Source organism: Macaca fascicularis, chromosome 15 (assembly GCF_037993035.2).
Source record: "Macaca fascicularis isolate 582-1 chromosome 15, T2T-MFA8v1.1".
NCBI lineage: Eukaryota > Metazoa > Chordata > Mammalia > Primates > Cercopithecidae > Macaca > Macaca fascicularis.
This window is the reverse complement of record NC_088389.1, coordinates 72811431-72835389: the sequence shown is the minus strand read 5'-3', so window position 1 is coordinate 72835389 and position 23959 is coordinate 72811431. Positions and strand designations below refer to the sequence as shown.

General features: G+C 34.3%; 1 long non-coding RNA gene across 1 annotated transcript in view; it reads right to left on the bottom strand.

Annotated features, from left to right (window-relative positions):
- The window catches only part of LOC102124763 (uncharacterized), a 510662-nt gene that overhangs the window by 226805 nt on the left and 259898 nt on the right, over positions 1-23959 (bottom strand). Inside the window, exon 3 of the long non-coding RNA XR_006692691.3 lies at positions 8858-8941. This is a non-coding gene — a long non-coding RNA (uncharacterized lncRNA). The remainder of the gene's footprint in view (positions 1-8857; positions 8942-23959) is intronic.

Genomic DNA, 23959 nt, shown 5'->3' with positions numbered 1-23959 from the left:
AAGGAATATGTTATAAACACTCAACATGACATTTTTAATTACAGTTATACACCTCATAACAATGTTTTAGTTGATGACATACCACATTTGAGAGAGTGGTCCCATAAGATTAAAATACTGTATTTTTTTCTATGCTTAGATATATCTAGATATGCAAATACTATTGTTTTACAAATGCCTACAATATTCAGTACTGTAATATGCTGTACAGGTTTGTAACCCAGGAACAGTAGGCTATACCATATAGCCTAGGTGTATAATGGAATGTACCATCTACATTTGTGTAACACACTATGTTCATACAATGACAAAATCACCTATCAACATCTTTCTCAGAACATATCTCATCATTAAGCAACACATGACTATATTTGGAGTTGTCGTTCAGTACTTATTAACTCTTAATTAGATATCATCAGTTAACTCTAACTCAGGATATATATAACTATAGAAATGAAATTTTAAAATCTCACTCTATGTAAACAGCATTATTCATTATTCAGTTTCAAAATTTTATTTCATGCAAATATCAGATGACTCTCATGTATCTATTGTGACTTTTGTGGCATAGCTTGTAGCAGTCATAGGTAGAAACTTGAGTTAATTGGCAACAGTTATTTTTCTGGTTTATCTCAGCAATGTTTTAAAGTTGCTTGAAGATTAAGTCCAAGGCTACTTGCTGCCTGGCTGGCCAACCTCTTCAGCCCTCGTTGGGAGCTAAAGATAATGTAGTCGAGGCCCCAAATCTATTCATCTAAATGGTGATCAATGTAATTATTTGATTCTGTATGTGGGCCTGAACACCTAGCATTAGTTTCAAAAACTTCTACTATAAAATAGTCATGATAACAGTATTTACTTCTCAGGGTTGTTCACGGTATTAAATGAGACAATTGTTTAGGACTTTGAATATAGTCAATATTCAGTAAACGTTAGATAGTGATTACTTCACCAAGTAGGAGAATAAATGAAAAGTAGGATAAAAAGCAAAGGCCACTTTATAAATGTGAAAGTGTCTAAGAAAACATCACCCGAACCTCAAAGTGAAAACCAAGCAGTGACACTCAGTGAAAAGGATTTTCAATCAGCCAGTTCTGGTTCTAAATCACAGATTCACAATTTACAAGCTGAATGATATTAAACAGATTGCTTAAGTTTTCTGAGCCTCCATTTTTCTTATCTATATAAAGGACCTGACTGCCCCATAGGTTGTGAGAATTAAGGGAGATAGCATTTGTAAAGTCCTGAAATTTAATAAACCCCAAGAGGAAAATGTAAAAGGGTAAAATTAGTGCAACGTTTGTATATGGACTGGCCCACCATAGCTGTTGATATGAAAGATGCTCTGTGTATTTGGTGATTCTCCCTCAAATAAAAATAGCTTCCCAGACTATTTTGAAGTAATCTGGCCAAGCTACAGCCATGCCACCTTGTTATCGCTGTTTGGGCCAGGAATATGTTTACCTGTTGAATTTTTTAGACAGGACATCAATAAACAGGCAGAGCGCTTTGAACAGACGATTGTACCATGAGCAGTCCTCAGGGAGAAACAGAGTAGGCTAGATGGATTACCGGAATGCTGCGTAGAGGTCAATGTTGTCTGGAACCAGACTTTAAAGAGATCATGTCTCAATGCTTCACTGTGATAGAGTTTGTGAAATGTCTTTTCCAAAACACTCACAAATTCTTCCTCCTGTGTCCTCAGGATTCTCTTATAGCTCCGAAAAGCCTTTACTCTTTATTTTGTCCCACCCCTTCAGATAATCCCAAAGATGATTAGCTTTAAATCTCACTAATTTGTTCAACCCCAGACCTTGGACGTACTAAGTATCCAGAGAATGTTTATTGAATAAAAGAAATAATTTATTCAAAATACAATAACTATAGTCAAGATGGCAGAGTAAATTGGTATAACTTCTTTGGAAAACAACAATTTATAACAAGAGATATTAAAATGCTTATTCCCTATGATCCTGTAATTTAACTTCTATGAAATAGTTCAATAGAAAAATAAAGCTGTATTCATGATGATGTTCTGTACTGGGCAATATTATTAGGAAAAGTGTTAATATTTAACAAAACAGCATTGCTCAAGGAGATTATGGCATCCCTCATAATGTAATATTATGTCCACACTAAAAGAAATAATTACAAAGATATTATTATAATATTTTATGAAAAAAACATTTGGCAAAAGCAGTAGCATATAAAAATTTCAATTAGGCTGTGTTAATAACTATATAAAATATATATAAGCTTATATAGCTCCTACAAAAGGAAGCAAAAACATGAAAACTTCTTAATTCAGGGTGGTCCAATTACTGATATTTTCCTTGATGAAAATATTCTTTACTATTGTTTTTATTTTTTAACATTAAACAGAAGAGAAGAGCCTTATAACTTCTCCTGTTATATAAAATATTAAGTACCAGGAACACAGAATTATTAAGTATCACTGTGTGTGTTCCTGTATCAGACCATCACAGAAGCCATATACCCAGCATGGAAGTCATTATGCTTTGTGATGATGACTTAGTTCAGTGTCTTTCTTCTTCACTAGATGTAAGCTTTTTGAGGTCATGTGAAGGCAAGGACTATATATGTCTTATTTAGTGCTTATCTCCGGCATTTTTACAACACACACCTTGTAAGTCATATGCAATTTGTATAATTAATAAAAAGAAGGAAGATACATTGCCTAAAACATGTCATTTTCATACATTGGCTGTTACCAGAAAATATACTGCAAATTCATGTTTTTAGTTTTAAGAAATAAAATGTTTTAAACTGTTGTCATCTACAGCTGGTATTTTGCTAAGAGCTAACTTTGATAATTCACAAGTGGAGTGAGAAATACACTAAAGGTCAGTAGAAAGCATACCAAAGATATATCTTGTTTATTTTACAACCATGTGCAGGTATAGGCCCTTTGATTTGAACTTGTACTACAGCTAACTAGATCTAATATAATGTATAATAAACAAGCTACAATAACACCAGCATTAAAATGAACAAATCTTCAATTACTCAAATATGCATTTTTACATTGTTTGTGACATTATGCATATAGATGAAAAGGAAACCATAAGAATATCAATTAATATTGAGTAGTTATTTAGAAAAACAGTTTTCTAAAGGATGTCCAAACCTAAGTCACAATCTTTCAAATCTTTGATTTCCTACAAATTAACAATATAAACAATTATAGTCTTAGGAAATTTGAGTTTAGAGAGGGTTTCAGAGATGAATAATCTAATTTTACAAGTGATTAAGTGGAGGATCAAAGAGGTGAAGTTGTCACCAGTTGGTGATCTAATTCAGAACTCAAGGCCAATAACCAGTCAGTGGCTAATCCAAAACTCAAATATTAGACTCAACTTCAAGTCAAAGACATTTACATCATCAATGAATTTCTGATGTCTCTAAAATATCACAAAATTTAATGCTATCAAGGAAATATTTGATTCTGCTCACAAAATTATATGTACTGAGGCAAGGAAAACACCTTCTGAGTAAAGAGACAAAACCCACACAAATTCCAATCATGGCTTTATAGTTATGTCAATGAATATTTTTGGAAATAGGAGTAATAACAAAACATTTTTTTAGGTCTTACCCCACCCCCCAAAAAAATGACATTCCCTCAGAATTTAATTGCAGATTTATTTACATGAGGTTTCACTTGGGAATTTCAAGCTTTTATAAAGTCTGTTCCCAATGTTATGCTGATACAAAACATAAGTTAAAGAAAATGAAAAAGCTGATTTTAAAAAACTGAAACATAATTTTAATAATATCACATCTTTTAAAACCTTTGTGTCTGGGAAGATAAAACAAAACTAATTTCTAGGTGATTTTTCAAGCAGTGAACTTTGAAAATTATCCTTCTGATATACGAATTCTTTGATTTCTAGTGGTCACTGATTGGAAATAGTACATATTGTGTAATTTACAAACTAAAGACATAGCTGACCCATTTCAAAAGATTACTTTGAAGACACTTAGAATCATTTCTAATGTTCAAAGAACTCATATCCACATGGAACTTGGCTACATATTTCTCTATCAATAGGATAATTTGCCACAAGCAATTACAAAGCATACATTTAATGTAATACCGTCTTCAGAATTTTCAGACCACTAAACCAGTTTCCCTTGTCAGTTCCAAAGGTGTGAGGTACAGGGACATTTAAGACCTATTAAGCTTAATGACCCTTCCATCTTGTTAAAGAAAATTAAAGGACAGCTTTCTCAATGAGACTTTTACACTTAAAATGATGAAGGACCACTAAAGACAAATGATTTGCAGAAAGAATAGTGCATGAACGCAAACATTTTTAAATTCTTAGAGCTGTCTCTATAAACACCCAGTTACAACTCTTTTTCAGGTAATTTGTATAGGTAATATTAAACTACGTTTGGACATTTCAGCTGGCTTTAAATGGAAGTATAGATTTAATATTTAAAAGCTTGATTTTGAAATAATTTGGAAATAAATTATCATTGTGTTATTACGCAAATTATTTAAATAAAATAAAAATTTTGATATAAAACCAAGCAGTTATTCTCGGCTTTGTAATTCTGTATTTTCAACAATAGCATATTATAGAAATATTATTTATATGATTAAACACAAAAATATGGTTACTATCTTATGTTTTTTAAAATATACTTTTTAAATTTATGAATTTAACAATTTATTCTTTAATCTGATTTCTAGTTTGGTTTTACTAGCTCAATGTTTTCCGAAACATATATATGTAAAGATAGGAATTTACAGAAGAAAAACTGGGTTCCATGATCTATTTAAAATATTCTGGCTAACATTAAGCAAGCTAGTTTATTGCAGAAACTTCCCATGACTTTTAACATGCTAATGTGCATTATTAATCTGTACTGGGGGCTACTATATAAAGTATTTCTTCATAAGAGTTGACCACCCTCTCCTTTTCATGATGCATCACCCTAGACCAGAATTTGCAGTAAACATATTGATAAATATGGATTTAATTACAAATCATGAAGTGACTTTTTTCAGTCTTTATGGTTTCTGGTAAAACCAGATATTTATGCATATGTATGCGTGTTTATATGTCTTTGTATATGCATATACAGAAAATTTACTTTCCCAGGTATGGCAGAAACTGTCAGTTCTTTATGTCAATTATCAATTCTATCCTTCTTCTTTAGTAATGAGTGTCCAGTAATGAGTCTAGGGAACACTGCCACCTAGAATAAAGTCTATGTTTGCCAGCCAGCTATGTGATATATAAGAACTATGATACGACAGCTTTTGATAAATCTTAAAAGATACATACTATTTGCTCTTTGACACCCCTGTGTTTTTTCTTCCATGCTGCTACTGTAAACCTAGATGTACTGTGTACCCAGAGCAGGTACATCTGCTGTGGCATTTCCTTTCCATTCACCACTCCACCCTCTCTAGCATGTGATCGTCATTCTAACACTCAAAATGCCTTCTTGTTCTGAAAATTACCTTCTCCTCTGAAGAGGGATTAGATTTTCAGCAGGACTATAATACAGTCATGTGTCTATATTATAATGCAGTTTCATGGACTCCACTGGGTTAGTAAGAGTCTTGCTCCCTGAATTTGATAACCAATTGTATAGAAAGAGTAGAGTCTCGAGAGCTGAGGGATTCGAATGAAAGCATGCTAAGGGGTTGATTCACCAAATCACATTCTTGAGCATCCCAGAGATGGCCTGTTTTTCTACTTTCTGAGGCTTGCCTATGCAATACGTTTTTGGATTTTCTTTTCCTGCCTAAAGCAGCCAGAACCGGTTTCTGTTACTTCCAGCCAAAAAAAAAAAAACCAATTACCCCATCAGCTTTGATTAAGATACAGTGAGTTTGAAGGAAATACAACATAAAGAGGTAATGGTTAATTGTATGTGTCAACCTGAGTGGGCCACAGAGTGCCCAGATTAAACATTATCTCTAGTTATGTCTGTGAAGATGTTTCCAGATAATATTAGCATGTGAATCAGTAGACTCAGTAAAGTAGATTACCCTCTTCAATGTGGTTGAGTATCATTTAATACATTGAGGTAAAGAATAGAAAAAAAAAAAAGTTAAAGATGGAGAAATGTGCCCCCTTTTATTTCTGCCTCACTGCTGAGCTGGGACATCTCACCTCATCTCCTCCTGCCCTCAAACTGTAATCTACACCATGGGCTTCCCTTGTTCTTCAGTCTTTGGACTTGTCGCAAATTACAACACTGGTTTTTCTGGGTCTTCAACTTGCAAACAACAGATCATGAGACTTCTTAGCCTCTATAACTGTGTCAGCCAATTCTGCATCACAAATGTCCTTTTATACATTTCTCATATTGATTCTGTTTCTCTGGAGAACCTTGACTGACATAACAACTAACAAAACATTGGTTAAACAAAAACAAAATTTAAGAAAACATAATTAGGGAGGTATTTGTACTGACACAGCAATTCAAATCCCTTCCTACTCCCATTCCCAATACTTTCCAGTAATCCTTGAACTCATAAATTAAAAACTCTATTATTTTAAGAGCATACTAGCAGATTTTCCTGTCCTCATACTCTCTCTCTCTTCATGAGCACCTGCCAGGTTACCTCCCCTAAACTTTGTATTCCTTAGTTTAGTCACAAAACATCAATGCTTCTTTCTTGCCCATCAAATCATTTTTAAACTCACCTCTCTGATTTTCAGTATTTTCATTACCTACTCCTGTCCTGTCTATTCAAAAAGGTTTTTCATCAATTTCTGTTGATAGGCATGAAGAACCTTGATTATCACAATATTCTAATGTTTTTTAATCCTTGGCAAAAATAGAAATAATTTGACTATTAAAAAATATTCCTAAGTCACATAAAAATGTGTGCATTTTTGGTTAAAAGATACATTCCACATATTTGCAGTAAGTTACCTATGTAATTATTTTAAAATATTTGTGAGAAATCACTGTTAAAAATTTCTGGTAGTTAAGGTAATAACTGAAAGGAGAGAGTCACCTGCTCATTGAAATTTCCTTATGTGAAATAATGGCCTATGTTTTGGATGTCATCACTGTTGATCATTTCTACCACAGAAGAGGTTACAGACAGGGCTAACATCTTTCCTTTTCTTTAAAACAGCAAAGCTCTTTGTATCAACTCTCCCAAAAATGTGATGCTCCCAACTCTCCCACTTGAAAAGCAGAGAGCTAGAGCTGAAACCAATTTGGCAATATCTGAAAGCTGCATAGTAAACTTTTATGGATCGGATAAAAGTTGGTTAAAAAAGCATCTGACTGGTCTCCAGGTCCTTTTTATTTTAAATTTTTGCCCCGTTTATATTTTTAGAAACTGAAGTTAGTCTCAGTTTAATAAAGAGAATCACCCCAATTTTGACCAGTACCTAATACACCACCCCACTTTCATTCTGAGTCATCTCTAGGAGAAAAGTAATTAAGGTAATTGCTCTGCACCTCAAGCTTTTCAGTGTTAGGATCTCAGTATTAGGATCTTACCTAAAAAAAGGGGTAGAAACTTTTATGGATTCATTCAGCCCACTGATCTATCAACTTCACTAAGACAGACAGTACTGTAGAGATTCTACCATTGCTCCAGCTTTCTAACATAGCAGCTATTTTGCTTTTTTGTTTTGTTTTGTTTCCTCCCCATTCACTGCTAACCTTCATTATCAGTTTTAATCTGTTTCTAAAATGATGAAAAAAATCAGGTCATATTCTCCTGGCCATGAAATAGATAGCGCTGGCTTTGGAAGCTCAAAACTTCCAGAATTTCTAACAATTTCTGGAATTCATTGTGTCCTTGACCAGTTTATAAATTCATTTGCACCTCCGGTCATTCTTTATGTTGTTCCTGTCCTACTAAACACCCTTATTCCACCATCCAGTTGTGACAGTCAGACTAGTCCTTCAAGCAGCAATTTTCATCACAACCCTTCCTAATCTCCCCAGTATATATTGGCTTCTTTCTGTTTCATTATCCCATTGCACTTAGAGGAAGTACCTAACAAATTAGCTTTATTACCCAGTTTTATGTTGTTGTTGTTGATGTCATTCTTTACCAGATTGTAAGCTCCTAGGTAAAAAAAACTAGATACCATCTTCCTAAAGTCTACCAGGAGACCACTGCTCAGTCAACATTTCTTGACTGCACAATAAAAGGAGATTGCTTTTGTCATCCTAGTCATTAACACTGCTTTCTTGGCAAGCCACATCTGCCTTCCCACTTCATGGCCAGTGTATGTTCTACACATTACATTTGTTTGGAATACTCCTTATCCTACATTTGATGTAGTTAACCACTCCTCCCTCTTCAGGAAACTGGGTCTTACTTCCTCAGACAAGCATTTCTTAAGCCCCAAACCAGTTTCTTTATTTCTTGACTGTTGCATTTTTTACCATTGTAATTGAATAAATGGAAATTAGTTAATTACTGCTGTTCAGTGGTCCTCAATTATGGGTGATTTTGCCCCCATAGGACATTTGGCAATGTGTGAAGACATGTTCGCTTATCACAACAGGGGTTGAGGGAGGGTTGCTACAGGAATACAGAGAGTAGAGGTCAGGAATGTGGCCAAACATCCTGCAATGCACAGGGCAGCCCCATACCACAATCATCCAGCCCAAAATGTCATTAGAGCTAATACGCAGAAATCCTGTCTAGTTCAATGGTATAATGTCACACCAAATGAGTGCTTTTACATTCACTGTCAAGCTGTTGAAAATATTATGAGACTCAGTTGTATAAAATTCTGAGATATTGAGGATGTTATCTACCATATTAAACACTGTTCTCTTTGAGGGAAAAAAAAAAAAAAAAAAAAGCTTTTTTCCTCAGGAAAAGTCATACCTTTTTATTCAATGAGTCTTTTAAATCCTTGTTTTCTTTTATTTCATTGGCTGCTGGAAAATTAGTCCCGAATTTGCTGCCCACCTGTAACAATAACATATGAATATATGGCATTAATTCATACTGATTTTATTTCTGGTTTTATTTTCTTTTATCTAAATTTATTCAACTGTTTCTTTCCTTCTGCCAGGTGTATACAAATACATTTTTTAGATTTAGACTTAGACATAAATAACCCCCTATCAAACTCAAAGGGGAACAGCTTGTCACTAAACAATATACTTTGGATCAATATAGCTTTCAGAGAAATAAATAAGAATAAATTTATTAATATTTGCAGAGTCACAGAATAACAACAGTAGCCTAAATAAAAAGTGATCTGGGAGGTGATATATCTAAATTTTTCATTTTATAGTTGAGGAAAACTGATTCAAAGAGATTAAATGCATTGTCTATGTTTACACAGCAGCACCAAAATTGCATTCAATTACCTTGACTTCTATTATTCTAAAAGCTATTTGCATGAATAAACAGTAACACAAATCTCTGCTCCCATGTACTTCAGGTACCATAGACTTGTGGGCAGTACAAGCAACTAGCACTTAGAAAGTCTAAAGTTTTAACTGGAAAATACCTGTAATTTGTGTAGGAAGAACATTACACCTACCACTTTAGAGTTCTGATGCCTTAACCACCTACTTCCTCAGTAAAAAATTACAAATTACAATGCTACTAACTTCTATAACATCCTTGGAGAAGTAATTTCTTTAAATTTATAATGTCTGATCCTGAGAAATAAGCAGATGCAAGTGTCTCTTAGAGGTCTTCTTTGAGAGATCACTCTTTCTAAAGCAGCTCACATATGTCTAAAATGCATGTCTCCTTAAGACATGCAGAGCATGGATTACTATCTTCAGTAAAATGTGATTAGTTGTTCCACTTTCACAATGTCTCTCATACAACTTCATGTTTAGTGTTTCTTTTCACTAACTTGTAGGATTTTTTTTTCCACTTTTGGTTTCCATCACTGAATTCGTCTTCTTGTTAATTTCTTCTTTAGTTTTGCATTAGAAAACAAAGAGTTCAAGACTTGTCCTGGCCACTTTTCTATCCTTTAATTTACAAATATGTTATAAAGGCAGGAACTAGATCAGTTTTCTTCTCTACAGTATTTCCAACACAGAACCTTACAAAATAGGCATTCAGTGAATAGATACTCTGTCTACATTCTTTTTTTTTTTTTGAGATGGAGTTTCATTCTTGTTGCCCAGGCACTGGAGTGTGATGGCACAATCTCGGCTCACTGCAACCTCCACCTCCTCGTCTCAAGCAATTCTCCTGTGTCAGTTTCCTGAGTAGCTGGGATTATAGGTGCATGCCACCATGCCAGGCTAATTTTTGTATTTTTAGTAGAGACGGGGTTTCGTCATGTTGGCCAAGCTGGTCTGGAACTCCTGGCCCCAGGTGATCCACCGGCCTCGGCTTCCCAAAGTGCTGGGATTATGGGTGTGAGCCACTATGCCCAGCCTACATTTTTAAGTATTGAGTAAAACACTTAAAAATGTAAACAGAATTCCCATCAGTATATTTGATTCCATTATAAAATAAGGAGGCTTGAGTTAGGTTTCTTCTGAAAGTTTGTCCACAGTTGGGGAAATCATCCATCATGTTAATTTTTGCATCAAAGCTATGAATCAAATCTCTCCAAGAATGAAGTCCCAAGAAAAATTGTTTTTAAGACATATATGTGTATCTATACAAACCATCATGTTTTATGATTAATATATGTTTCTATACAGTGTTAGTAACTATCTTTTAAATTCATAGTATTATTTATTTATATTCAAACAATTTCAATCTACCTTTTAAATCTTAATAGAATAAAATGATCTATGAATGCATTTTTTAGCTTTGCCTTACTAAGTTTTTAAAATTTTGCCCTGAATTATTTCCTGCTATTATTTGATATTAAATATGTTTTAAGTGGCAACATATTCTAAGCAGTTTATTTTTAGTACTATAAAAAACGAAACTGGATATTTCCTACTTTTTATGTTTTATTTAAAGCATAAGATATTTAAACAAGTCAGAAATAAAAAGAATAGAGAGGGTTCTTTCCCTATTTATATGACTGTACCCTTCGAAAATGTGCCTTTTCTCTAAGAACCTGTGGAACCGGTGGGCTTTTGGTGCCTGAACTCTACCATATATCCTTTAAGACACTGAAAATATGAGAGCAGGTTGCCTAATGGGGAGAATTTCTTTGATTTCTTAGTAGCTGAACACATGCCAAGACATTCCTAGGATCATCCTCACCCAACCCAAGGTGCTTAAATAAAAGCTGGACTGGAGAATGCAGCTTAGAACAAAATATTCTGTGTTCTCTCAAAACCAAGATGATCAGAGCTGCTTAACCTAAAAATTCAGAAAGGAAATGAGCATTCCCTCATAAGTCTGAACTTTGGTTTGAAATTTGAGGCACACTAATCCCAACCACTAATAAAATGGGGCTAACTAATATCCATCTTATGACAATCAGACTGGTCAATTCTTCTTCTAGAACAGGCTTAGAGGAGAGAAGGTGACCAAGAAGAGGGATTAGCAGAGGGGTAGAAGACTAGGAACAGGGCTGAAAGTGTCAGAAAAGGAGGCAAAATATCCCTTACATCAAAAGAAATGAAACAGCTTATGAAGAAAACTGGCAGTCATGAGATGGTAAGTTTTTTAAAAGATGTAAACAACTTTAAATTGTTTTCATTTCAAAATAGGCAGCCTATATAACAAACCCCACGAAGTGATACTACATAATGTTGCAGGACTTTTCCTTAGTTCATCTAAAGATGGGGTCCTTGTCCCACAGCCATGAAAATTTAGGCTTCCAGACAATTGAAGGTGAGAATAATGGGGTTTATTGGGCAAAAAAGAAAAAAGAGGGAACAGGGACTCTCCACAAGGCCAGAGCTCCTGCTAGTGCGCTTCTCACCTCGCAGTTTGAATTCCAGGTTCCACACAGGTAGAGGAAGGACCAGGTTCCTCCTGGTTGCAATCAGTGCGAACTTCCGTGGCTCCACCCCAGTGTGCGTTCCTTCTAGTGCGCAGCCTGGCTGGAGTTTTTCCGGGGATGCCCTCCCACCCGGCTGCCTCATTAATAAGTTGATAGGACTTGTATCCAAGATTATAAATAAAAAGTCACTCTCCTAGTATCTTATTAGCAAGTATTCCTTTTAAAATTCCTATTACAAAATTTGTATTAAGAGAAACTGTATCACTCTTGTATTAAACAAAACTAAAGCATTTCTCTAATTTCGCATCTCTTGATGGTTTGATTCAGAAGCACGGTCTTTTGATAAAAGAAAATAACCCACTTTTTAAATTTATCCATCTAAACTGACCATATGAAAAATACTTCCAAACCTCCATTGATCATATAGAAATAAAAACGACATTTGAAAGATGGATTTAATTCAAAATGAAATCAGTTCAACAAGCTTCTCCATGTAAGCACAAGATCAAAATATAGACTGAATAAATTATTTTTTTCTGCGAAAAATAATCAAATCTTTTATTGCAAATAGTAACTTTCAGGAGGCCAAAATTTGTTGCAAAAATCAAACACAATTTTAAATGTTTGTATCTCACCATTATTCAGTTTTAATTGTTTTCCTTTCAGAAATGTAGATATATATTGTATGTATTCCATCTTCCCAACATAATTTTCCGATCATGCTGTCTCTAAGAAAAATACTCTTTCAGACATAATTCTGCATATATAGTGTACGGTCTTGCCATAGCCATGTATTTACATCTTTAATTCATAAAGAAAAGAAGAAGAATCCACTTAGAATGTCTACTAAGCAAACTAGAGCTAAAACTATTGGGCAAAAAATAAAGCTAAATAACTAAAACTAAATGTTGCTGCTCTAAAGAAACTGCTTTTCTTATATAAGCAATGCAATACAAATATTTGGCATTCTAGAAAATATAACAAAAAGTTTTCCTTTCATTTCTACTTCAGCTGTTTCCACGTAAGATTTTATTGCATAGTTTAAGAGTAGGTTAGCACTTTCGTTATTAACCACATTTTTCAAGAGTTTATAACAGTGCTGAAATTTCTTTTCCACCTTTCTTACTTGATATTGCAAGAAAATTCAATTATATGTTTGGAAATTCAAGGAGACTCATTTTAAGTGTTTTTAAATTTCTCTTTTACCATTTTATATTGAAACTCAAACAAACTTCTTCCAATAACACAAAGACTGAAATTTCAAGACGACAGGAATAATCAGGCTTATTTTATTCGCATTACATAATCTAAGTTTTCTATTTTAAAGAATTTAAACAAAGAAGGTTGAAGAGTGATCTCAAGAATTATGTTTTTAAGTTTTTATGAAATAAAAATTTTCCTATCATTCTTTCTTTTCCCTTTCTGCTAGAAGGATAAGATTGTTGAATCAACAGAGCAGTACAAAAAAGAGTAACTGCCAGGTGCAGTGGCTCAGGCCTGTAATCCCAGCACGTTGGGACGCCAAAGCAGGAGGATCACTTGAGCTTAGGAGGTCGAGACCAGCCTGAGCAACATAGTGAGACCTGCTTTCCATTAAAAATTTGAAAAAGTAGCCAAGCGTAGTGGCACATGTCTGAAGTCCCAGCTACTTGGAAGCCTGAGAGACAGAGCTATACCGTGCTATGATCATGCTACTTCATTCCAGCCTGGGTGACAGAGCGAGACCCTGTCTCCAAAAAAAAAAAAAAAAAAAAAAAAAGAAATTCTTTTATAAATTTGTAACTGTATTATTTATAGAAATATGATATGGATAGTTTGTGAAAGATCCTCAGCATATTTCAAAATATTTACTGATCGCATTTGACACTTTGGAAATATAAAATCTAATTTCTATGAATACATAATGTTGTATATTCTTAATATCCATCACAGTTTATTCCCCAAATGTGTAAATATCACTTGCTAATAACTATATTTGACTATTATAACTACAGAACCCTTTATCTCTTTAATGAGTTACTGTTACTATCATTAGATATTACCAATATGCACCTTAAAAAGATAAAATGCTCATGTATCCATTTCAACTGAAAAAACAGATTAAAAATAGAAGTATATGCTTTGAACATTTATTTGTGCCATGCTTTATACTCCATAAGGTCACTATGGACAGTGTCTAAAGCTGCACAATGTGGAATGTGAAGAACGAGCCTAGGTATTTGGCCCTTAGTAATTCTATACTACAAATAACTTTTGGTTCTGTGGTGTAACGAACAACACAAATCCTATTAGTTTTCAGTACAAATCACTAATTTAATATTTAATCCATAATAGGATAAAATGGTTTAATAAAGAAAAATCTAAAAGTGGTTGACCCTTTCACACGTAGGTTTTGGATATGGTTAATACATTCAGCTTTATGGGTTTTTATAGTTACTACAACATTTAATGATAAACATATGTGGTAAATATTTCTAGCAAGATCTAAATTACACTAAATTATAATTTTAATGTTCTAACCTCAATTTTCTTGACCTCTATTAATAATATGAAGCTATGAAATTTCATAATTCTTGTAATAGCCAAGTTCATCCAGCAATCTTGAATTACTCTTAATTATGATTCTGTTGATAAACAAAATTTGAAATCTGAATTATATTCAGCTCTAACAAGTGCAAGTGAATTGACATTTACCAGTCAGAGGTGGAGGCCAGACAAGACTTCATATCTCACCTATGCATCAACCATTGGCAATATATGTCATAAAACTATGGCTATGAAGTTTCAATTACCCTACGGCTTTTGGACAATATGTAAACTAAAACATGTAGAAGATGACTTTTTGGCCTATCTTTACTATCTCCAGAAATCTAAAACCTTCTCCATAATCTATTTTAACATTTGCCAAAGTGTTTTTTTTTTTTTAAATGGCTTATTCTTACACTTCACTTGAACTTTTTCATACGGTTTTTTTTTGTTTGTTTGTTTTCTTGACCATAGCAGTACATACCAGTGCAAAAATTATAAAAACTTAGAAATGAATTAATATAAAACCCTCACATAGTTCTCTCAGCTATTTACCTTTCTTGCCACATTTTCAAACCATTTCTTTGATTCCTCTTTTTATTTTAGTTCAAATGTCAGTGCAAACTGAATCTTCCTGGTCAAAATCTGTCTCATATATTTAAACAGAGATATCACATTGCTCATAGGTTTTCCTTTAGATATAAAATATGCAGGATTGTTTAAATTATAGGTCTTCATGTCTAAGGACATTCTTATAGAACCATCCCTGTATTGGATTTTGGTATTATGGTGGTACTAAGAATGCCCTCCTTACATCTTTACTCCTATAATAATCTCCCAATGTGTCCCCCTTGTCTCCTGTCCCAGAATGGTCAATTGTTTTCATCCCTTGTGCCAACTCCAATTAATTGGTAATGGAAGCCCAGAATGCTACCTTGAGAAAGATTCTGAGAACACACCTGGGCTCAGTAGGGAGTTCTGTGTTGGATTAGTGAAGTCAGCTCTGTGGCACTGCTCCAGCTCATCCTTTATGCTGTCAGAGTGATCTTTTTAAAAGCACAGTCAGATGATGTCAGTTCTCTACTTAAAAAGTCTTCATTTCTTCCCACTGTCTGGCAAATAAAGTCCAAGCTTTTTGAAGATTGCCATTAAAAATTTGCCAGTGCTGGCTCCAAACATCCCTTACTGTTTCTCTGCCATTCCATGCTAGATGTAATTACAGTACTGACTATTTCTTATATTATACAATATTGCATTTTCCCTTCTCTATACCTTTATTCATAAATAGTCAGTGGTCCAAATCTTACTTGTATATCAAAGTCCAGCTCAAATGCCATTTCCTCTATCTGATTATGCTAGATCTCTTCAGGTATTCTTGATAAGTCCCTTCTCAACCCTCCCACAGTCTTTTTAAATATATACATATATATATATATATATGTATGTATGTATATATTTGGCAAATATCTCATTCTCCAATACTTATTTAGCACTTGGTGCAACATGTCTTTTTTACCTGTGAATCTTTCTCCAACTTAGGGGATGTAAGCATAGCAGGGATTCAATATCTTTGTTAAATAATGAATTCTCATAAAACATCCATAACATTATTTTAATAAGCTTGGATTTATAAATATAACTTCAGCAACCTACCACAAATGTTCTACGTTGCATTTTTTTCTTTGTATAAATGGCACATACCATGACAGCTCAATATCTAAGTGTGAGATATCACACGGAGTAACTCTATAGACAAAGGAGTACAGAGCAATAGGTGAATTTCTGTATTTTAACTGATAAAGTAGGTATTAGAGAGTACGGCTGTTCTGAGACCAAATACTACCATGTGTTTTCCAAGATGTTAGAATGTATTTGAATGAAAAAAAAAGCATGTAAATGCATATGTATGCCTGCAACTGTGTACCACACACACAATTAAACTTACTGCCACTTCTAAGCTTTGCTTAAATTTTAAACCAAGTCTCCTGGTAACTCCTAATGCTGGAGTTATAATTTGGCACATTAAATTTCCAATTTTGCTAAAAAGGAAATATTCACAGAAACCCTAGCAGTATTTCTGGATAATACAGAATGTTAAAATATGCGACAGTCTTGCTAGTCAAAGTGTGATCCCTGGGCCAGCAACACACATGGCATGAACCATAAACTGGATAGAAATGCAGTTTCTCTAGGTATATGTTCTCAGGATCACCTGGAGGCTGTGTCACAGGTCACTGGTCACTCATATTTGGCTCAGAATAAATTTCTATAATACTTAAAAAAAAAAAAAAACCAGAAGAAGAAGAAATGCAGTGTCTCACTAGCCACCAACATACCACTGAATCAGAACCTAAATTTTAACAAGATTCTCAGGTCATTTATATATGGATTAACATTTGAGAAGCGCTGTTCTAGAAAACTAAATCCCTTAGAGCTTTAGAAAATACTGAAACATGGATCACCACCCATAGAGACTGTGATTTAATTGGTCTGGGTGTATCCCATAAGTTGGGGTTTTTAAAAGCTCCCCAAGTATTTGTATTTCTCAACCAAGGTTGAGCAAACTTTGGTGGGTATTGGAATTACCAGGGAAACTTGATAAAAATATGAAGGGCCAGGCCTTCTGCTACTTTAAAAACTTGGGCCTCTGAGCCCAAAATTCTCTAGATTTTTCTGACACACACGGTAGCCTGACAGCAATTGGTCTAGAGAAATTCCACTGTAGGAAATCTGGAAGTCTCCACTGTTCAGATGATGAATACTGATGAGATATGAATATATGCGAGCACATTTCCAAAGATACCCACCTCAGGGATCTCACTCCATGGTTATTTTAATAAAATACTAATTTGGGTAGTACTATCTATGAAAGGGCTTTGAAGATGAAATTAACATTACAATCAGCTGACCTTAAAGATTATCTAAGTGAGCTCAATTTTATTACATGAGCCTTTAAAAGTATGAGAGTTAACCAGAGAGAAGACAAGAGGAAAACAGGAGATAAATAAAATAATCTCTATTCAAAAGAGTCAACATCAGACTAGTTAACAACCTTGAAAGAAAGATCACAAAAAATGGAGATAAAGCAAAGAAATAACATGAGAGACTTTCCCAAAACTAAAACACATTTGTTTCCATATTGAAAAGGTCAATTGAAGAAAATAAAAGAAATACAAATAACAACATACACACACAAAGAAGCATCATTGATATTTCAGAACACCAATCATCATTTGCAGGAAGAAAAACAATCCCATCACATACAAAAGATTGAGTATTAGAATGCTATCAGTTTCTTCAGTGGCACTCTGGAAGTTAAAAATCAATGCCATTAAAATTAAATGGAAATGATATTTCCATTTAATGGAAACTTTTATTTCCATTTTATGGAACTCAGAATTCTATCCCCAGCCAAAGTAGTGATCGTGTATTAGGATAAATTCAATGTTTACCTTCAAAGCACTGTGTCTTAAGAAACTATTAGTGGCCGGGCGCGGTGGCTCAAGCCTGTAATCCCAGCACTTTGGGAGGCCGAGACGGGCAGATCACGAGGTCAGGAGATCGAGACCATCCTGGCTAACACAATGAAACCCCGTCTCCACTAAAAATACAAAAAAATTAGCCGGGCGTGGTGGCGGCGCCTGTAGTCCCAGCTACTCGGGAGGCTGAGGCAGGAGAATGGCGGGAACCCGGGAGGCGGAGCTTGCAGTGAGCCGAGATCGCGCCACTGCACGCCAGCCTGGGCGACAGAGCGAGACTCTGCCTCAAAAAAAAAAAAAAAAAAAAGAAAAAGAAACTATTAGAAATATGAGGTAAAAAAGAGCAAAAAAGGGCAAAGCAGGAGTTCCGGAAAAAGAAAAAGTAGATTCACATAACAATGAGAGCTGAAAGAAATTTCCAGCATCAGAAAATGAGTGTTATTGGAATACAGATGTGCAGAAGGCCTGGGAATCAGTCAATCTAGATTGGAGGAAGGGGACAGAGAACCCTGAAAGATATGTCTGCAATTTAAAGAAATAGAGAGAGGAGAGAGAGAAAAAGAAAAAGAAAGGAATGAAGAAATAAGGAAGGAAGGAAAGGAAGGAAGGAAGAGAAGGGAAAGAAGGGAGAGGGAGAGGGAGGGAAGGAAGGGGAGAGGAGGGGAGGGGAGAGAAAGAAGGGGAGAGGAGGGAAGGGGAGAGGAGGGGAAGGGAGAGAAAGAAGGGGAGAGGAGGGGAGGGGAGAGAAAGAAGGAAGGAAAGAAGGAAGGAAGGGAGAGAGAAGCAGATAGTCACCATGGGTTTGACCAAGAGTCTGCTGGTTTTTATGCTCAGCTTTGTAGATCTGTTTAATTCAAAACCCTGGACACGTTCTACATTTATCATTTGAAATAAGTCCTTACAGTTCAATTAACAAAAGCTTAAATTAACCCCCCTTTACTCAAATGAAAATCCTTCCCTTCTTGAAATATTTCTGTTTGTTTCTGTAAATTAAGGAACAAATTAGTAAAGAGTAAAATGATATATTTTCATGAACTGATTCCTTAGGGTTTTTTCTAGGAATTTCCCTCAGCTAAGAGAGATTCACTTTATATTTAGTAGTTCTTAACATTTCCATAGTTATTCCTAAACTATTCATTTGATAAAGAAAATTAATTTGAAATTAAGTAAAGTTATAAATACATAGAGAAATCAAAATTGTGACAGGGAAAAAAGAAAATTTTCTTCAACAAAGTCACTTCTTGCTTCGGAAACGTAGTATTATTTCACATTGTATTAATACATTCAGTAACCTCATTACCAAAATAATCATTAATAAATAAACCTGTGTTTCCATAAGTCACTTTGATTGAAATGAGTGTACAATTTGATTCTCATTTCTTTACTTGCTGTGAAAACTTGTTTTCACCTGGAAGTCTCTTGAGATGAGAAACAACACATTATCAAGTTGGCTTGATAAGGTTGCTACTCACCTACCTTCACATCAAAACAATGAGGATCAGCCCATTTTCTTGAGGAAGTCATGCTAAATAAAGCCTCCTGGAGCATTATGTTGTCCAAGACCAAATAGGGAATAGTGGCAAAAATCAAATATATCTAATATATCTAATACTCAATGGTTGCTTAAAAGTAAACTTGATTCTCTCTTTTGGCTTTTTGTGACATTTAATAACTATCTTATTTTGTCAAGAGAACATTCCCAAGTTACACTGTAAGACATGGAACAGCCTAAGTCCTGAAAATATATTTTAAAAGTGACACAATGAAGAAAGTGTATTATTTTTCTATAGGTTATAGTAGAAAAATGGGTTAACTCATACGTAAACAATTTATGTTTAAAAGCACAATTAGTTTAAAAATTTTGATTACTGGTATCAAACAATCCATTTTAATCTACGTGAACAATATACTTTCCTAGCCTTTGATCATATCTACCTTATTGATCTAAATCACTGAGCTGAATTCAACTGATACATATTCAGTTGTTTTTTTTTAGAAAAGTAGGAAAATTGGAGCTGGATGACATACTAGAAACTCGAATAATTTCATTTTGTAAATGACAAAACTGAAGTCTAGAGAAAAATGGATGACTTTGTCATACACTTTTTAGTAGGTGCCATTCTGTTTAATCAGTGGAATTGTTTCTCTCTACATGACAATAAATAATAATAATATTACTAAAAATCAGTATGTGTAAAATACTAGAATACTTTATGTGCATTACTAATGATTATAATCATCCATGTTTTATTTTTATACATGAAGAATCTGATTCTGAGAGACTACATTCCCAAACCCCACATAGCAGTAAATGGTAGGACAGGACCTTCAAAGCCTGTACTGTTTTGCTGTGCCATGCTAGGTCCCACTTCAATTGGCCATATCATTTGATTCAGACATAATTTAAAAGGAAGGAACATCCATCTGGGAACTATTTCATACATGGACTAAGTTTTACTAATAGATGCAGAGTGAAACTATCATTTGCTTCAACATATGGTTGAATTTTTTTTTTTTTTTTTTTTGATGATGAAACTAATACTACTACTGGTATAAAATGGTGAGCCAAATTAATAGGAAATTACTGAAGCCTAAGGTTTGTGTTGTTTTAACAAATCCAGGTGGGCCATAATTTCAATAATGTTTCTCAATACATTAATAACTTCACACTCTAATTGCCTGATATCCTATGGTTATGTTTTAATTATAAAGATGCACATTAACACAATCATAAAAATTCTGCTACCATAACTTTATACAAAGGGTTGGTAAAAACAGAAAATAGAATATACTGTTACAGAAAAAATTTAAATCACCTAATTTCAATTGTAACAAGAAACAGAGAAGAAAATAGTAAACATTTACCATCCAGTAATAGGTTAATGCAATGTTAGAATTAATTTATTACTATCATAAAATGATACTATTCTCAAGGTAAGAAATACAGAAAAATTATTTTTTCTTAACTACTGAGCCATCAGTAGAAGGAAAATTTTTGTTAGTCTCACAGCTGCTGGACAGTAAATCAAACTATAGGTTTGTTCTACTATTTTTAATAAAAGGTATAAAAGGTATAAAAGTCAAAAAATAAAAATTATCTCATTCTGTTACTTTTGGGGGAAAACAGATTGGGAATAGTGGAAATCTTGACCTACTAGATTTATAAATCACTACAACTTCATGTACTCCATACTCCAGATCATTTTTTTGTTAAAATGTAAAATTAATAATAGAAATTAATACTCAACTTTCAATAGTGACACATATGGGTTGCCAAACTATCTAGGTCAAAAATTCTTAACCTTATAAACTCCCTAGAGACTCTGATCTAAGCTATGGACCTTTTACCAATAAAAATGCTCTTCAGCTTATGTATACAATTTGTTACCTACCATTTTAAGGAATTTATGAATACCCTAATCAAGAACTTCTTGAAGGAGAGATTTCATCTGCAGTTATTCCTGATATTTTCTGAAATTTTAAATTACCATCTAATGAATTAGGAGTTATCTCAATAGAATCTCTTTATCCAGGTTCTTGAGTTGCACAATCTAATAACTGGCATTAGTTCCCCTTAATTATTATTTTTCATGCAAGGTTTAACTTTACTGAGATTCAGCCAAGGTGAACTTTCCTCTTCTTGCTGTATTTTGCCAACTTTTTCTACTTTTCACTTTTTCTACTTCTATCTCAGCACCTATCAAAAATCTCAAACGCTATATTTGCATTTTTATCTCCCTCACTATTCTACAAGCTTCTCAAAAACAGGAACAAAATCTTAGTCACTTTTTATTCACATTGCCAATCTAGCACCTTATACATATAAAGCATTTAGTAAGTATTTTACTAAGAGAATAAATGTGCTAATAAAGGAGAATCTTTAGTGAATTTTATTAACATTTTTCATGTTCAACATCAAGCATTTCTGCCCAGTTCCAGATTCATTTTCAAGGAAAATTCTTCTGATTGAACATTCATAAGTTTTATATTTAAAAATCAGGTTATTCAGTCATGAGAAGCAATTAATATTTTATATAAATTTTCAAGTTTGTAACTATTTTTGTGCTTACAAACTCACCTAGTACTCTCATATTTAAAGAGTTAACCACATGCATTGCACCATACTGGCACATATTAACACCAGTATTGTAAATATTAATTTATAATATCCATAAATAACATTATACCACACTGTGATTCAGAATTTTTTCTGAGTTAAACTCTTTGTGGTTAGAATTTTTATACTCTATGTTTTTAATGTAGTACTTTTTTAAAAGCACTCTTTCTAAATCTTTAGAAATATTTAATAATGACCATTTTTCACATTCTGGGAAAAATGTCAGGGGATGTTCCTGAAATTTGCACAAGGTTTCAGCAAGAATCACTAAGCCAGACTGAAAACTGTCTAATTTGGAAGACAATAGTCTAGAAATGGTAAAATAGAAAACTATATTAAGTTTTAAGAATCGTTTTCTGAAAAAAGTATTATTAATTTGGAGAATAAACCCAAGTGAAACAACATACATACACATGAAGTTTCCTAGGAAAAGAATCAGCTAGAAAAAATGTAAAAGTATCAGTTTTCTACTTCTTATTCACGGTTTAGTAGAGTGAAAAAGGCTGTGATATTGTTTGGCTGTGACCCCACTCTAATCTCATCTTGAATTGTGGCTTCCATAATCCCCACTTCTTGTGGGAGGGACGGGGTGGGAGGTAACTGAATCATGGGGACAAGTTTGTCCCGCGCTGTTCTTGTAATAGTGAATAAGTCTCACAAGATCTGATGGTTTTATATAGGGGAGTTCCCCTGCACACGTTCTCTTTCCTGCTATCATGTACGATGTGACTTTGCTTCTTCTTTGCCCTCTACCATGATTGTGAGGCCTCCCCAACCATGTAGAACTGTGGGTCAATTAGACTTCCTTCCTTTCAAAATTACCCAGTTTCAGGTATGTCTTTATTAGCAGCATGAGAACAGACAAGCTGCTACTGCTCTGACTCCGCACCTGCCTTCAGAGCCAGGTCAGGGCTCTTTCTGGCAGTCGTCCAATCTAGACAAAAATAAGCATTTTGTTTAGAAATGAAATGACAGAATACATAAGTCAGCCAAAAAGAAAAGAAAAGAGAAAGAGAAAAAGTCCTCAGTTAATAAGTCTAACATAGTTTGGATGTGTGCCGCTGCCCAAATCTCATATTGAAACGTAATCCCCAATGTTGGAGGTGGGGCCTGGTGGGAGGTGAATGGATCATGGGGACAGATTTCTCCTGAATGGTTTAACACCATCTCCCTTGGCACTGTCCTCATAATAGTGAGTGAGTTCTCATGAGATCTCATTGCTTAAAAGTGTATTAACGCCTCTGCTCTCACGGCCTTGCTCCTGCTCTTGCCATGTGATGAACTTGCTCCTGCTTTGCCTACTGCCACAAGTAAGAGCTCACTGAAACCTCCCCAAGAAGGTGCTGATGCTATGCTCCTATGCAGCCTGCACAAGAGTGAACCAATTAAACCGCTTTTCTTTATAAATTACCCAGTCTCAGGAATTTCTTTACAACAATGTGAGAACTGACTAATAGAAAGTCCATATTTTTTATATTGGCAAAGTAACAATATTATAACACTCACCTCCCCAAACAGTCATATAGTGAAGCAAATTGTAGGACCTTAATAATCACTTTGTTCATTGAGGAAAGGAAGGTATGAGTAAGAAAAGAAAGTAAACCAACACTTGCAAAGAACATCCAGTTTCTTAGACTTTTCACAAACGTTTTCTCATTCAGTGTTCACAATGTGCCCTTAACATAGACATAATTAATTTTGCATTATCAGTGAGGAAAATGACATTCAGGTAGCTAAGTGTACTGCCACAAGAATCCCAGATACTAAGTGTCAGAGGCAAAAGCCAGTCAAGATCTGTCTGAATCAAAGAACCTTTCTCTTTTCACTGACTGTATGACACCATCTACTAGACAGAGGAAATGAGGAAAGTCAGTAAAATAGATAGAACATTTGTGATAAAATATTTTGGTTAAGGTTGACAGTGATAGAGACCGGCTTCAGGGAAGGAGATAAAAATCTACCGTATTTGTTTCTTG